Source organism: Bos taurus, chromosome 3 (assembly GCF_002263795.3).
Source record: "Bos taurus isolate L1 Dominette 01449 registration number 42190680 breed Hereford chromosome 3, ARS-UCD2.0, whole genome shotgun sequence".
In the NCBI taxonomy this organism is placed as follows: domain Eukaryota; kingdom Metazoa; phylum Chordata; class Mammalia; order Artiodactyla; family Bovidae; genus Bos; species Bos taurus.
Window position 1 is genome coordinate 32,997,074 of NC_037330.1, and position 10,676 is coordinate 33,007,749.

Consider the following 10,676-nt stretch of genomic DNA (forward strand, 5'->3'; position numbering starts at 1 on the left):
CACAGACTGTTGATAGTGGGGTGGGGTGGCGGAGGCAGGGATTAGGCAGGTTGGGAGGTGCAGAATGAGTACAGCCTGATTTGGGGGGAGCGGGTAGGATGCAGGAGAATGTGCAGAGATGAACTCAGTTTAGTGTTTAATTTTTTTTTAATTTAGTTAACGATTTAGTGAAGGAATGAGAGGCTAGATTGGGTAGGTAAGCAGGCAGGAATTCATGAAAGACCTGAGTGCCCAAACTTGGACTTTTAATCAAGTTTGAAGCAGTGGGGACAGGAGAAGAACACAGTCAAGTCTGCTTGGGAGTAGCCTGTTGCAGAGGGATGTTCAGTAAGCAGCATCCAGACAGTAAATTACTGTGAAAAGCTTCTTTTAATGCAGCTTTTGTACTTACAAATGCCAGCAAGTTCCCAACAACTCTGGGGAACAAAGTCCAGGTCCCTGGTGAGGGCAAAAACATGAAAAAGAAAAAATGCAACAATTCATCTCATATTAGGAATCCATCCACCTGGAAAAGATAATATAAGCTCAAAACCCAACACAGCCCTCCTGCCCACTCTGCGTTCTGCTATTACAAACCCAAAAGGCTGTGATCTGTGAGGAAGCAAATGGCTGTCTACCAGTCCCTGGAAAAGAGAGAACTCCACAATCCCTCACCCAGGATGAGCCATGGAAACACGTGGAAAATAAAAACTCAGGATGGTCTGAATGAACATCAGAACAGACAGTTGCAGGAGCCATGTGCCTGCCCCACCGGTCAGGACACAGAGGCAGGGGGCTTGCCGACAGGAAGCAGGTATTATTTACAGCCGGTGCTGATTGACGAAGGCGATACACGGAAGCTGCTATATATTAGGTCATAGATCTGAGCTTGCCAATTTCCCACTAACATAGCTCAGCTGTATCCTCCTGGAGAGCCCCGGGGAAGCAAGGGACAGCGGGGCTGGCCCAGTTCAGGCCTGAATCACTCTTTTATTCTCATTAAAGAAAATCCTTCAATTTCTGAAGCTGCAGCAAATATGTGGATGACATTTTTAATATTATTCTTCAACCCACGATCTTTCATGCATGTGAAATATTTCATTAAAATAAATAAAAGCAGTAATTACAAATAATTCTCTTGGTGGTAGATTGGGGACTCTCTTCAGCTGAAGGACCTATGCTTCTTCCCTCTATTTTTTTTTTTCTCTTGTTCGATTTAGTGACCGAACATTAACTCTTCTTTCTTTTTTAAAAAAAATATTTATTTATTCATTTGGCTGTGCCAGGTCCTAGTTGCAGCATGAGAGATCTTTAGTTGTGGCATGTTGAACTATTAGCTTAGCTGTGGCATGAGGGATCTAGTTCCTTGACCAGGGATCAAACCTGGGCTCCCTGCATTGGGAGTGCGGAGGAGTCTTAGCCACTGGACCACCAGGGAAGTCTTGAACACAACGTTTCTTTAGGAAATCCTGAGATCAGCAGGGTATGGAGCACAGTTGACTCCTTTAAGGTAGGGGGTCTTGGGAGGCATGGCTGGCCAGTGACCCGAGGGCATGGGCCAGCTACAAGGCACCAGGGACAGAGCTCTGCCCCTTGCTGCCCCTCAGGAAGAAGGAAACCCCGGCCCCACTTCAAGCTGCCCCGCCCGGAGATAGGAGAAGTCCCAGGGCTTCATTTAGGAACAGACAGGAACAGAGGTTGCTTGTGGCAAGTGAGAAGAATCGTGCGTGCAGGCATGCTCGGTCTTTTCAGTCGTGTCTGACTCTGTGTGACCCTATGGACTGTAGCCGTCCTGGCTCCTCTGTCCATTGGATTCTCCAACCAAGAAAACTAGAGTGGGTTGCCGTACCCTCCTCTAGGGAATCTTCCCGACCTAGGGATGGAATCCGTGTCTCTTATGTCTCCTGTATTGACAGGCAAGTCTTTACCATTAGTGCCACCTGGGAAGCAAGAAGAATCAGATCAAGTCTTAAATCAGAAAATGGTAGGACCAGATAAAGACCCGTGGCTCTCTTTAACCCAACTTCCTTCATCTACCTCCACCCTTCCCAGCTATCTCCTGCCCACATTCTTTTTTTTAATTGAAATAGAGTTGGTTTATAATATTGCATTAATTTCTGAAGTACAGACAAGTGTATACACATATATACATTCTTTTTCATATTCCTTCCCATTATGGCTTACTACAGGATATTGACTATAGCTCCCTGTACTGTACAGTAGTCCAGTACTGTAGTATAATGTATAGTATAGTGTATAGTGTAGTATACAGTACTACATAGGCTCGAGCTATTTGCTCAGACGGTAAAGCGTCTGCCCACAATGTGGGAGACCTGGGTTTGATCCCTGGGTTGGGAATATCCCCTGGAGAAGGAAATGGCAGCCCACTCCAGTACTCTTGCCTGGAAAATCCCATGAACAGAGGAGCCTGGTGGGCTACAGTCCGTGGGGTCGCAAAGAGTCGGACACGACTGAGCGACTTCACTTTCACTATACCATAGGACCTTGTTGTTTATCTCATTTCGAGTAGTTTGTTTCTGTTAACCCCCAAACTCCTGACTTATCCCTCCCCCCTCTTTCCCTTTTAGTAACCATAAATTTGTTTTCTACGTCTGTGCATTGGTTTCCGTTTTGTGAATGAGTTCATTTGTACCATATTTTAGATCCCACATAGAAGTGATATCATTGATGTTCGTCTTTCTCTTTCCGACCTACTTCACTTAGTATGATAATCTCTAGGTCCATTCTTGTTGCCTCAGATGACATTATTTCATTCTGTTTTATAGCTGAGTAATACTTCGTTATGTATATATCTCCATCTTCTTTATCCATTCATCTGTTGATGGGCATTTATGTTGCTCCCATGTCCTGGTTATTATAAACTGCGCCATGATGAACACTAGGGTACATGAATTTTTTGAATTTGAGTTTTCTCCAGATACATACCCAGGAGTGGGATTGATGGATCGCATGGCAACTCTACTTTTAGTTTTTTAAGGAACATCTACATTCTGCCTTCATTCTCATTGGGAAAAACAAACAAACCAAAAAAAGACATCCTGAGGGTCTTCTAAGTATCCTTCCAATGAGAACTTGACACACAGCTCCTGCCTATGATTATAAACTAATTCAGGAAAGTCAAAGGAGTTCATTCCATAGGCCAATGCTGACTGATTATAGTGGCTGCCTAGAGAAATGTGTTGAGACTGAGATCTGGGCTCTGTGAGAGAGACTGCCAGCACTGAGTGGTGAGGTCTGCCATGAGAACAGGATGGGAAAGTGTTGCCCCTCATTCCATGTATTTTCTAATTAGGGGACTCTATTCAGAAATAATTCATTTATGCTGGGAGTATCCTGGAAAATGTCAATGAGATAACCACTGAAGGCTCAGGATCAAGGAAGTTTCAAATCCCAGTGCGATTTTGTCTCTCATCACAGAATTGAATTCTACAGTGTATTTGTCCTCCTGATTCAGGTCAACAAGTCAGAATCACCGTTCTTCCTTTGAGAGCTATGGGTTGTTGATGCTGGGAATGGAGTTATGGCTGATGATTACTTTCCTGTATCTAGTGGTTAATGAAACAAACTGCTTTAAAAACAAACAAATACCTCTTGGCAAAGAGGCCAGGGCTGAGCCTTGGAAAACCTGCCTAGGAACCTTACCCCCGGGCTACCAGTACCTCCTAGGGAGGTCACCGACCAGGGTGGCCTCCTGGACAGAGGCTATGAGACACACACACACGTGGGCCAAGATGATTTCTATAGGCTCAGAGCATTTGCCACAAAGTGAAGTACTGTTTATTTCCCCTCGGCTGAGCTGAAAATAAGACCTTCTCACATTCAGGTCTGAAGGCCAATGGCTCCTACCTTGTCCATCCGTACAACATCCCTTTAAGAATTGTTTCCAGAGGCCAACAATTCATTCCCTTCAGGAAACGGACACCGGCGTGGCTGCAAGGGGTCAGCCATCCTAATGGGGCCGTGCTTCATCCTCTGTACTTACCCTTCTGCTTCTACATCCACTGCAGGCGTGGGAGTCGGGGCGCATGGCCTTGGAGCTTGCTTGTGGTAAAGACTCTCCCTCTCTCTCAAAGGGTCTGAACAAGATAACAGGTCCCTCTTGAATAGAGTTCGATAGATTTACAGGCAAAAGAAGGATGTGTCACTTGCAAAGCAAGCCCTTCATGTACAAACCAGTTCGATCTCCTAAAAAGGGCTCAGTGTCCCCTGGAGCGCCTTCCAGAGAAGTGTGTGACTGAACACAGAAGAAAACCAAGCTGGACAGAACATGCCTTGGATGAGTTAATGAGGTTGGGCCTGAAGATGGCTTATTGATGGGCAAATGCTAATATTATACGGCTAAGTGGGAAAAGCTGGAAACAAAAAAGGAATGTACAATGTAACCCCATTTTATGCGAGAGTATGCAAATGCCTGGACACACACAAAGAACAAGGTGGAAAAGAAGGGAACTGAACTGTCCACATTTCATCTCAGCAAGGAGGAATGACTAATCACCTTGGGTTTGGTTTGTCTTGTTGGTTCTTTTGTCTTCATATGTTATTTCTACATTTTCTGTTTTTTATATGAGCACACATTCCTTTTGTAATAGAAATGAAGTAAATCTTACTTTAAAATAATTATAAAAGGGTGGGAAAGGGAAAATTAAAAAGAAAGTGAGTATTGGAATTATTTAGAACTAATAGGAATCCTTATTCTGTCCGTTTTTAGCTGGTGTCCGTGGACAAATTATCTCCCCCCGGCCTCTGTTTCCTCTCCCTAAACCACAGTGCATGATTAGACAGAGAAGGCAGACTTACTGTTTTTTATGGTGGTTGGTTATTGGTTTCATAGCAGGGGTGCTTAGCAGCCAGTAAAAGATGGTTGTGGTGCTCGGGAGAGATTTGTGGTTTCTTCTGCTGAGACGGAGGGTCTAGAGTGGACATGAAGTATCCTGGTGAATGCCAAGAAATGGTACATCTGGGAGGCGCCCAGACTCACCACCCAAACCCCCTGCAATGTCTCCAACCCAGGCATGGGGAGAGCTGACCACCGGGGACCCTGGGAACTTCAGTCGGCAAGATTCCAGCCCATCTGTAGCCATGACTGATGTGAGCGGACACTCACTCACTGGGACGCCGTCTCCAAACACAGCCAGCAGACATTTCCTTGAGAAACACTGTGTAGGTGCTTACGAGTTGGGGGCCAAGTCAGGCTAGGAGAGGGGACAGATGGATTCCCCTGCAAGTTGATGAGCCCCACATCCAAGTAAAGCAGCTGGGCTCTCATGGCAGAGGCACAAGGGACACAGAGGATGCCAGGATGGGGCTGAGCATGGCTCCAGAGGCCTTTGGGGATACTGAACACCATGTGCAAGATCATCCAGTGACCCAGCAGCTCCAGCCAAAAGGAGCCATCCTGGGGCCATTCTGCTGTGTAAATTTGGCTCCAAATCACTCATGTTAATTTCTGCATGAGCTCCAGAGTGTCCAGAGTTCTCAGCTGGACACATAATTTCACCTTCTTAATAGATCACCGGAGTTTCTCCTGTCATAAGAAAAACAAGATTGACAGCCAAAATCTGTCAAGAAATTATCTGAAAGCAGCAATGAGTCTCATGAATATGTAATAAGATAGTAATTTCTCGTTTCTCAGAGGCAGCCTTGGAGGGTCAGGAACATTTCCCCTGAGGATGGCTGACCCAAGGCCCCCCGGTTGCTGGGAGGAGGTGATCCTGCCTCCAGCAAACTGTAGCTGTTCCTTCTCTAGAAAAACTACAAACAGCACATCTTTGTACCCCTCCCAAGCCAACCCAGGAGCTGGGGCCATAGATATCACATGGCATCAAGGATGGTTCTAAGAAAAGCAAGGAAATGAAAAAAAAAAAAAAAAAGCCTCTGTGTATTATGTGCATCTGGAAAAGGCTCTTGTGTTTGTTCATTATATGTTTCATTTATGTCTTTGCATTCAGTAACTCCTTTCTTGTATGGATGATGACCAAAGTAGGATCCAAGCATTTTAGAGCTGGAAGGAAACCCTGAGATTAGACAGCAGCCCGCCCCACCCCGCCCCGCCCCCAGCACAGCATCCTGGACTCAAGTGCAATATCCTCACTTGATGGGTGAGACTAAGGTCATGGTCACACGTTCTAACCACAAGTCTGCTGCTCCCAATGGCTCTACCCCAACATTCCTGCTTCAGTCTCATTCAAGAAACCAGAGACAGTGAGGAGGCAAAGCTGAATAAGACAGAGCCCCTGCCCTCCCCCAAGGGACTGGTGGGAAAAGCAAGGATGTAAGTGACTGTGATGTTAAAAAATAATACTAAAAATTTAAAACCTGGAAATCAGGCCCTGAGAGGACAGTAAGTCCTTCCAACGTCATTTGGTCATTGTTTCTCAAGCCCACCCAAGGATTATTTAATTATCTAGGGGAACGTATCTTTGTTCAATGTCTATTTACTATTAATGAAGGGCTCAGACTCTGAAGTTACATGCTAACTTGAAGACCATGCCCAGTAAAGATACAAATAATGTCTACCAATAGAAGACGTAACATCAAAGATTGATCCTTTTAATTACCCTGTAGGACATTAACCAGTTATGCTTTGTTTTTTAATTGTGGTAAAATACACATAACATAAAATTTTACCATCTCAACCATTTTCAAGTGCACAATTCAAGGTCATTAACTGCATTTGCCTTATTGTGCAACAATCACCACTATCCATCTCCCGACCTCTTTTCATCCTGCAACACTGACACTCTGTACCCATTCAACAATAACTCCCTACTCTCCCCTCCTGCCAGCATCTAACAACCACAGTCTACCTTCTGCCTCCATGAATCTGACTACTCTACATATTTTATATAAGCGGAGTCATGCAGTATTTGTCCATGAGACTGGTTTATTTCACTTAGCATACTGTTCTTAAGTCTCATTCACATTGTAGCATGTGTCAGTTTCTTTCCCTTTTAATGCTGAATAATATTTCACTGTACACATACACCACTCTTCGCTTATTCATTCATCTGTCCATGGATGCTTGGGTTGCTTCCACCTTTCGGCTATTGTGAATACTACTACTCTAAACCTGGGTGTACAAATCTCTCTTGAGACTCTGCTTTCAGTTCTTGTGGATATATATCCAGAAGTGGGACTGATATACCCAGAAGTGGGACTGATGGATCATATAACAACTCTAATTTTTTGTGGAACTTCCATATAGTTTTCCACAGCAAATATACAGTTTCACAGTTCTACCAGCAGTGCACAAGGGTTCCAATTTCTCCAGATCCTTCCCACTTGCTATTTATTGGAGTTTTTTTATTTTAATGGGTATAAGGCATCTTATTATGGTTTTGATTTCCATTTCCCTAATGGTTAGTTCATTGGAAGGACTGATGCTGAAGCTGAAACTCCAATACTTTGGCCACCTCATGCGAAGAGTTGACTCATTGGAAAAGACCCTGATGCTGGGAGGGATTGGGGGCAGGAGAAGAGGGGGACGACAGAGGATGAGATGGCTGGATGGCATCACCAACTCGATGGACGTGAATTTGGGTAAACTCCGGGAGTTGGTGATGGACAGGGAGGCCTGGCATGCTGTGATTCATGGGGTCGCAAAGAGTCAGACACGACTGAGTTACTGAACTGAACTGAATGGTTAGTGATATTGAGCATCTTTTCATGTGCTTATTAGCCATTTGTATGTCTTTTTCAGAGAATTCCAACTCATGTGCTTTGCCCTTTTAAAAATATCAGGTTTTTAGATTTTTGTTGTTGAGTTGTAGGAGTTCTTTTTATATATTCTGAGTATTAACCCCTTATCAGATACATGATTAGAAATGTTTTCTCCCAGTCCATGGGCTGTCTTTTTACTCCATTGACTGCATGCTTCCATGCACAAAAGTTTTTAATTTTGGTGTAATCCAATTTATCTATTTTTTATTTTGTTTCTTGTGCTTTGGGTGTCATATCCAAGAAATCGTTGCCAAATCCAATATCATGAAACTTTTCCCTTATGCTTTTTTCTAAGAGTTCTATAGTTTTAGCTTTTCCATTTTGGTCTTTGATCCGCTTTGAGTTAATTTTTGTACATGGTGTAAGGTAAGAATTCAACTTCATTCTTTTGCATGTGGATGTTCAGTTTTCCCAGCACTATTTGTTTAAAAGAAAAATACTTCCTTTCTCCATTGAATGATCTTGGCATGCCTGCCAAAAATCATTTGACTATGTATGTGAGGGTAACCGGTTTTGTTTTTAACTTAGAAATTTTACTAACATCTCCTTTTGCTAACTGCTAAGTCACTTCAGTCGTGTCCGACTCTGTGCGACCCCATGGACGGCAGCCCACCAGGCTCCCCCATCCCTGGGATTCTCCAGCAAGAACACTGGAGTGGGTTGCCATTTCCTTCTCCAATGCATGAAAGTGAAAATGAAGTCGCTCAGTCGTGTCTGACTCTTAGCGACCCCATGGACTGCAGCCCACCAGGCTCCTCCATCCATGGGATTTTCCAGGCAAGAGTACTGGAGTGGGGTGCCATTGCCTTCTCCAACATTTCCTCTTAAGTGCTTATAAATACCCAATTCCTCAAAATGCCTTTGAACTGGTTTTGCCATCTTCCTGGTTCCCTCATCCATGAATTTCTAAATCTCTGAAGCTTGCCCATCCCATGTTTTATGAAATGCATGTTTTTAAACATTTGAATGTTATGCTTTGGCAGTGACATACAAAGTGCTGTGGCTATCAGGGTGAAGGTCATTTCTAGTTGAGGGATTCAAAAACCTTTTCACTTTTGAAATTAGCCTTATGATTAATGACTAGGCTTGGAAGATAGACATGGTGGTTTGGGGTGAACATTAAAGACCCCAGAAACAGCAGGAAGACCGTTTTCCTTGCTGGCTGTTCCTTTCTTGTGTGTCTTAGCCAGCAAAGGCTATTGGCCAACACAAGTGTTGATACTTTTTATGAGAAAGCCTTGGGGGAAAAAAAAGCGCCTTGCCTCTTCCATATGGCATTTTCTTCGCAACAGAATCCTGCCACGCTGCCGGGTCAGTGCCTCCTCCTGAGCCTGCACCCCTATCTCACCCCCTTCTCCTACCCCAATGAGAGACTTGAAAGGCCTGGGCCTTTCTCTCCCCATTTTAGATTCGTCTCTGATTATGCCTTAACCAGGGAACTGCATTTCCTGGCTGTCTCCTTCCCACCACATGGGGCATCAATGAAATATCTCCCTGACAGAATCTAAATGTTACCAGCATCAATCACACGGATAAACCACAAACAAGCCCAGGACAGAGCAGTCATCTCTGTCGGATCCAAAGTGGTATTAATTAGAAAACTTAACTTCTGGCCTTGGAGGATGAGAACTGCCACCCTCGAGTGACCTGTCTCAGCAGTGTGTCTGCAGCCACGGCGGGCAGCGAAGCCCCTCTTTCTGGGGACCTTTACTCTGCAGGGTGCTTCTGCCCCTGGTGGAATTTAATGCTGGAGCTTGGTTTCCTGGGATCTCAGGTGTGCACATGCCTCCTTGGGTTTTTGAGATGACATTGTTGTGGTCCCCAGGCCTTCCCCACCTAAGCTTCCTCGCCCATGGCATTCCCTCAGGCTCAGCAGCCACAGCAGCCCGCCCGTGGCTGGATGCTGGATGTCCCAGCTTCTGTCTTGCTGAGAGGCTGTCGCTGGCCTCCCTTTCCTCCATGGGAATCCACACACAGCTGTGACCTAGAAGAGCCTCAGAAGAGCTTGCACCCCACACGCTGCTGTGACCCATGGCCTTGCGCTGGCCCAGTCCTCTACCCTCCAAGAATCTCAGCTGTCCCGACTCTCTGACCGGGACCCTTCAGCCTTGGTTCAGCCTCTACTAAGAGTAAAGACGCCTCCCTGCTGGGAGGGCTCCCTATGGGGCCGACCAAGGAAGGAGTGAGTCGGGTGAAGACGCAGGGATCTTAAAGTAGGGCTGCTGGGTAACTTTCCCAGTTGGGTAACCAGTATAGACTGTGGGTGGTTGAGGGCAGGCTCGGGCTCAGCCAGCCCACACTTGATTTGAGCCTATGCTAGCTGAGTAACCTTAGGCAACTCGCTCAACCTCTCCGAGCCTCAGTGCTCATAGTAATACTTCACAAAGTTGCTCAACAGTAAATATAAAACAGTATAGCACCTGGCAGTACTCGATCCTCAACAAATGTTAACAATTTCTTGGGGATCAGGGGGTGGGTTTTGTCATGCTTGTGCTGTTACAGTTGTGTGTACACAAAGAACATGAAGTCCTAGGAGAAGGACAAGGGAACAAAGGCCAGAGATCCTGCCACTCACATCCCTAGACGCTCTCTTTGCTAATCAATGCTTCTGCGAACTCATAAAGGAGGTCATCCTACTTTCATATCTGCTTGTACAGAGAGTGATAAACTGTTATCTCCTTAAAGTAATCTGGGCTGTTTTCTGCTGGGCCCTGCTCCACCTTGACAGATGGAATTACATCCATCTCCCTTCCCCTTTGGCCATCGGAAAGATCAATGAGACATTAGTCTCCTTGCCTCCTACTTTTTCCTGGGGGAAATGCTGACAGCCCAGAATTAATGTGGCAATTGATTTACCCGTGGTATCTAAAGGCACAAGACAAGTCCTCCCACTGCTGGGCGGGGAGACGGGGAGACAGCAGCCTCTGGCCACTTTATGGGTCTGGCTCACAGGCCGG